Genomic DNA, 6,858 nt, shown 5'->3' with positions numbered 1-6,858 from the left:
TATCTTTCCCCAGATTTGTGCCTCAAGACAATCCTGTCTTTGAGTTCTATAGACAATTCCATCGATTTCATGCCTGGTGTTACACGTGTTAGTACATGTGAACTAACGGGCGTGGTGATTTGTATCCAAATAGAAAAGACTGCAGGCATCCGTCCAAAGATGTAGCTTCTTTATTGTCACTCCAGTTACAATTCTTGATGCAAACAAACTGAGCAATCAGTAAACTTCACACTTAAAACTCCTCTTTAATAATACAGTTGCTAGGCTGTTGAACTACTGCAAGAAAAACTACTACTGAAAAAAAAAGAAAAGAAAAAACCATTCTAGAAAGTTCTAACACATTAAGGCTCTGATAGGTTGCTGTCAACTATGATTGACAGGCTGATGGGCCAATCACAGTCCGGACAGGCCTACAGGGCACTGTACAGTGAACTAGTGGTGTTTTCCACAGCCGCCCCCAAATTGTCTATGATAATTTGCAGCTTGGAAAATGTTTACTTAAGATCGGCCCTTTAATCATCTGGAACCTTTGGCAGTTTCACTAGACGAACTACTGGGCGAATATAGTTGCGCTCTTTGACCTGCACTTCAGCTGTGCGTATTCTTCCGTCTGCTCCAGGGAAAACCGTTTTGATCAATCCAATGGGCCAAAGAGCTCGTGGTAACTGTGGGTCTGCTATCATCACAATGGTTCCAATTTGCAGGTCTTCAGTGTGCTCTTGCCACTTATTCCTAGACTGGAGCCCTGGCAGGTAAAACCTTAGGAAATGTTTCCAGAAGTGGTCAGCTAACACCTGACTGAATCTCCATCTCCTCCGACCAGTAATCTCTACTTCTGGGTATTTAACTTGAGGAAGAGATGGGTCTAGCCGCCCCATCAATAAGATGTTAGGAGTGATAGGATCTGGGTCAGCTACATCTGTTGAAACATAACCAAGTGGTTTGGAATTAAGTATTCCTTCAACTTCAACCAAAAGTGTGCGCAGGACCTCTTCTGTTACGATTTGGGCACCCAAAGTTGTAGTGAGGGCTGATTTCAGAGATTTAATTTCCCTTTCCCAACACCCACCAAAGTGAGGTGCTCCTGGAGGGTTGAATCTGAAGTCTATTTGTTGACCAGCCAACTGTTCCTGGATTTGTGGCTGAAGGCTCCTGAACGCATTTTTCAGTTCACGTTCTCCAGCTTTAAAATTTGTGCCTTGATCACAAAGTACTTCGTAGGGCTTCCCTCGGCGTGCTATCAGACGTCTCAGTGCCAGTAAGAAAGAGTCGGCATCGAGGCTTGACAGCAGATCTACATTCACAGCCCTTGTGGTCATACATTTGAATATGATGCCCCACCGCTTTTCATGTCTTCTGCCAATCTTGATAATGTAAGGTCCAAAGCAGTCTACTCCTGTAGAGTAGAAAGGAGGTTTGAACAGTCTGAGTCTGGATGGTGGCAAATCAGCCATTTGGGGAGCGACAGGTTTCCCCCTCCATCGTTTGCAGCCAACACAATGTCGCTGATAGTGCCGAACAGCCTCCCTGCCCCGAAGGATCCAAAATTTTCTCCTTATTTCAGCAAATACCCTCTCTGGTCCTGGGTGGTGAAGCTGTTCATCGATATCCTTTATGATTAATTCTGTCACAGGATGATGGGATTCGAGAACAAAGGGGTGGATGGAATCTTCTTCAAGTTCAGAAGCACGTCTCAGGCGGCCTCCCACACGGATGAGTTCCATGGATTGGTCAAACTGTGGATCCAAACGGTACAAACGACTACTAGGTCCAACCGTTTGGCCTGATTTGAGCTTAGAAAACTCAGTAGGAAAGCTTTCCTTTTGGGTTTGACGCAATATGTCAATTTCAGCTTCACGATAATCATCTGCTGTGACGCTACCAGAGATGTGAGCCGCCCCATGAGCACGTTTCGCTGTCGCTTCTACAAGATCCCTGAAGGTTTGGTACTGTGTGACCTCAGGGATGGTGGAGCTTGGACTATTAGAAATGGTTCCACAAAATGATGACTGTTTTAGCTCATCTTCACCATCTATGGTGGAAATTGAGGGCATGAGCGGCCACTGTTGAATAGGATCTTGAAGAAAGAGGGGTCCATGTGACCACCTGGAGACGATGGCTAGTTCAGTCAGAGTTTTTCCCCTGGTTATGTCATCAGCAGGATTCTCCTTTGATGGCACAAAGTGCCAATCCTGCGCTGATGTCAGCTCCTGAATTTCTGCCACCCGGGTTCCAACAAACACTTTAAAGTGGCATGACTCAGACTTTAACCAAGTTAAAACAGTAGTGGAGTCTGACCACAGAAAAACTTTCTGTATAGGTATGTTGAGTTCAGTCTTCAGCACATGAGCTAACTGTGCACCTGTGAGAGCTGCACACAATTCCAATCTTGGAATGGACAGCTGTTTTCGTGGGGCTACTCGAGACCTTGCTGCTAGAAAGGCAATTTCCCTGATGCCATCTGGGGATTCTGTGAGCAGATAGGCAACTGAGCCATATGCCTGCTCAGATGCGTCACAGAAGACATGGATGTCTCTTTTGCTGTTCGGCAGATCTAACCTTTCCTTGGTGTAACATCGAGGTAAAGAGATCCTCTCTAAATCGGGCAGCTCTGCTTGCCAGGTTTTCCATGTCTGCAGCAGGTCCTCAGGAAGTCTTGGATCATCCCACTCTCTTTTCTTATCCCAGAGACGTTGAATGATAACCTTAGCTCTAGTGGTGAAGGGGATAATATAACCAAGGGGGTCATACAAGCTAGCCAGAGTTCTGTAAATGCTTCGCATTGTCACTGGGAGGTCACCAATAGGAAGATGTTTGTAGTGCAGCAGATCTGTAGGACAGTGCCAGTGGAGTCCGAGTGTGGATTCAGATGTGTCAAGCTGATTCTGATTTATCCACAAATTGCTGCTGGTCGATCTGGCGTCTTCTGGGAGATGGCTGATTACTGACGGCACGTTGCTGGCCCATTGTCTTAGATCAAATCCTCCCTCAGCCAGGACATTTCGGAGTTTATCAACCAACATCTTTGCCTCCATTTCTGTACTGAGACTGAGAAGACAATTGTCCACATAGAAACCCCTTTCAACTGCCTCTCGGATGTCCTCTCCAGGCTGGCTGTGATCTTGAACATGCCTTTGAAGTGCATAAATGGCACAGCATGGACTGCAGGTAGTCCCAAAGGGGAGCACCTGCCACTCATAAACACTTGGAGGTTCCTCCCTTTTCAAGTCCCTCCAAAGGAACCGGAACAGTGATTTGTCATCAGGGAGAAGTCTCACCTGGTGAAACATTGCTTTAATATCACTGGAAATGGCCACTGTATGTTCGCGAAAGCGCAGAAGCACTGCCAGCAAGGATGGGCCTAAAGTAGGACCAGGTAGGAGTAGTTTGTTCAAGTTCCTGCCTTGATGTTGGAATGAACAGTTAAAAACCACTCTGTTTTTATTGTTGTGCTGCACCATGTGGTGTGGGATGTACCAGGCTTCATTAGATTCTTTCACTTCTTCAGGTTGTAACTTCAGTATGTATCCAGCGTCCTCCAATTTCCTCATTTCAGCCTTGTATGATTCTGCTTGGTCAGGATTTTTAACAAGTCTCCTTTCTATATTTCTGAGGAGCGGTAGAGTTGCTTCAGGAGTAGCATGCAGGGGCTCTGTGCCTTTAATACGGAGCATTGGGGTAGCATATCTAAGCACTCCGCTAACTTGATCTCTGATGGTCTTTTCTTCAAGGGTGCTCAAAGCCTCATTATCCTGTCGGGACCTTGTCACTACCTTTGTACTCCGATATGGGAGAACATCAAGTTGCCAGAGCTTCTCAACTTGCTGTTGCAACTCAATGTTGGGAGACTGAAATGAAATGAAGTGACATTGCTGTGTGTCTGATCCTGGTTTCACTCCTTCTGCAGGGCCTTGTAGTGTCCAACCTAAGCGAGTCCTGACTGCTGCTGGGCCACCTTTACTCCCTAAGAGGACCGGTTCAGTGGGAGTGATTAAATGTGGGAAGTCAGACCCAATCAGGAGAAGTGGTCTAATGGTGTTTATTGGTTGAAGTGGTAAATCTTGCAGATGCTTGTATTTTCTCTGAAGAGAAGCAGTGGGTTGACTGTGTTCTGCAAGGTTTAGAGATTTAGCTGTGAAAGCCCGGTTGATCCAAAATGTCTTTGCTGGTTGAGCTACAGGGGAGACAGAGAATGAAACTGCATGGCCATGGATGACCCTTGAGTCTTTTTTCACTGTGTGGAGTACAAGAGCTTCAGACTCCCCTTCCAAACCAAGCTCACGTGCTGCACTGTGGAGCAAAATGGATCGGTCTGAACCATCATCCAGAACAGCGAAGGCTTCCATACTTTTGTTCCCATTACTCAATCGGACCTTGGCTATTTTGAGAAGCACTTTATGCTTGGTTAGGGAACGTCCAACATAAAGTCTGTCATCCACACTGCTTGTTAGACATGCACCCACAATGGTTCCCTGGTCTGGGGATTTCCCTTTCTCTGTAGTCTCCTCCTTTTCCTGCCACTTCTCATTTACATCATGTAGTATCAACAGGTGCCTACGTCCACAGATTTTACAGGTTGCCTTGAGAGTACATTTGGCAGACTGATGTCCTCTTCCACAACGCCAGCAGCGGTTACTTGTTTTGATCCACAGGACTTTCTGTTCCTTGGTAAGCTGCTGGAAGTTCTGACAACTATTCAGGAAATGACTGGAATGGTCACAGTAGGGACAGTAGGGTTTATTCTTGACCTTCTCAGGAGTAATGGCATTTTGCGTCAGCTCAGAAACTTTGGTCTCTCCTGTTTTCCCAGCACTGAGCAGTAATGCTGTCGTTCTTGATGCCACCCTTTTGTCCCTCTCTGTGCCTCTTTTCCTTTGGCTCTCTCTGGCAGGTGTACAAAATCTGGTGTTGTCTTCATGAACCTGCATTTCAAAATCCAGCCATTCTCCAAGATCATACAGGGTTGGGATTGGAACCTTACTCGGATGAACTCTTCTTCTGAAACTGCTTCTAAGCTCGTGTGGAAGCTTGCTTAGCAATCTGGAAACGTGAGATCCACACTGGAGTTCAATACTGCCTTCTCTTCCTAGTTGCTCTAACATGCCCAACAGAGAATGTATTCGTAGGGCGAACATGCGAAATGCTTCCCCGTCCCCACTGCGTATGTCTGGGCCATCCATCAGTTCTGCTATTCGTGCTAAGGCAAGCTGATGTGGCTGGCCAAACTGCATGAACAGGGCGTCCATTGTGTCAGTGAAAGGATGTGGAGAGTTGCAAAAAGAATCTGCTATAAGGAGAGCTTCTTCCAGCTTGAGATGATCTGTTAGAACCTGATATTTAAAATGTTCAGAAGCACCAGCTGGCAGAATGTTATCAAGAGCAATCCGTAGCCTGGAGAACTCACGTGGGTCTGGATGCACGAAATAGGGTATAGTTGGAGCAGGACCACTATATGTACTTCCATGTTTAGGTGTAGAATGTGAGCTTTCGACCACTCTAGAGTTATAAGGATCTTCTCTTTCAAACAAAGCAGAATAATCCGTGTGCTCCAACCTGGAGATTCTAGATGGGACTAACCTTCTCGGAGCTGGCACTGGAGGTGTAGAGGTCCTTATTATCGCTGAACTTCGTGGCGCAGGAATTGGAGCTGCTGATAGGCTTTCCGACACACTCTCTTGACGTATTCTATTCCCATACCTGTAGCCTCGGTCTGAATGATGCACACGCTGATCTTCGTGAGGGACAGTAGATTCATCTCTTATGGTTGCAGAAAGTGAACGATGCTCTACTTCTTCCCTCCTCGCTTTCTGTAGTGTACGAATCCTTGGCTTTGGGACAGGAAATGATGCTGAGTGTGCATTATATGTTGGTGAAGCAAAAGAGTTATCTTCAGCCTCGCTTGCTGTGAGTTTCTCCATTTTGTGTTCCATCACCTTCAATGTCTCTAGGACTGTGGACAGCTGTGTTGCTGTTTGTCGCAGCTCCTGCAATTCCCTCCTCATCTCACTGTTACTGTGATATAGATCATCTCTGTCTCTTGTGAGCTCCAAAATAGCTTCACGTTGGCACTGATTTTCTTTCCATAAACACTCCTTTTCTCTCTCCGCTTCATCAGCATCCTCCCACTGATCCAACATTCTCCAATGGTTAGGACTAGGTTGCTGGCTAATGGGTGCGCTGTAATGATCTTCTGCATCTGAATCGCTGATATCAGATAGAACTAACTGAGCCCTAGAAGCAGGCTGATGCGCAGGCTGATGCACATGCTGACTAAATTCCAACGTATAATCTCGTGGACGTGTACTTCGTCTGGGTCTTACCACAGGTTGCATCTTGGATTCTTCTCCAACTGGAGTACTTGTCGCCATGTCCTGCAGTATTTCCAATCTCCGGCTCGAAGGACCAAAATGAACTAACGGGCGTGGTGATTTGTATCCAAATAGAAAAGACTGCAGGCATCCGTCCAAAGATGTAGCTTCTTTATTGTCACTCCAGTTACAATTCTTGATGCAAACAAACTGAGCAATCAGTAAACTTCAAACTTAAAACTCCTCTTTAATAATACAGTTGCTAGGCTGTTGAACTACTGCAAGAAAAACTACTACTGAAAAAAAAAGAAAAGAAAAAACCATTCTAGAAAGTTCTAACACATTAAGGCTCTGATAGGTTGCTGTCAACTATGATTGACAGGCTGATGGGCCAATCACAGTCCGGACAGGCCTACAGGGCACTGTACAGTGAACTAGTGGTGTTTTCCACAACATGTGTAATCAAACATCTCTATTGCCAATAAAAAGAGACAGCAATGGGCATGAGCAACTGCCTACGTCAGTCAGTGAGTGTGACACAACAACATAA

This window comes from Poecilia formosa, unplaced genomic scaffold (genome assembly GCF_000485575.1).
Source record: "Poecilia formosa unplaced genomic scaffold, Poecilia_formosa-5.1.2 Scaffold1151, whole genome shotgun sequence".
Classification (NCBI taxonomy): Eukaryota; Metazoa; Chordata; class Actinopteri; order Cyprinodontiformes; family Poeciliidae; genus Poecilia; species Poecilia formosa.
This window is presented reverse-complemented; position numbering follows the sequence as displayed.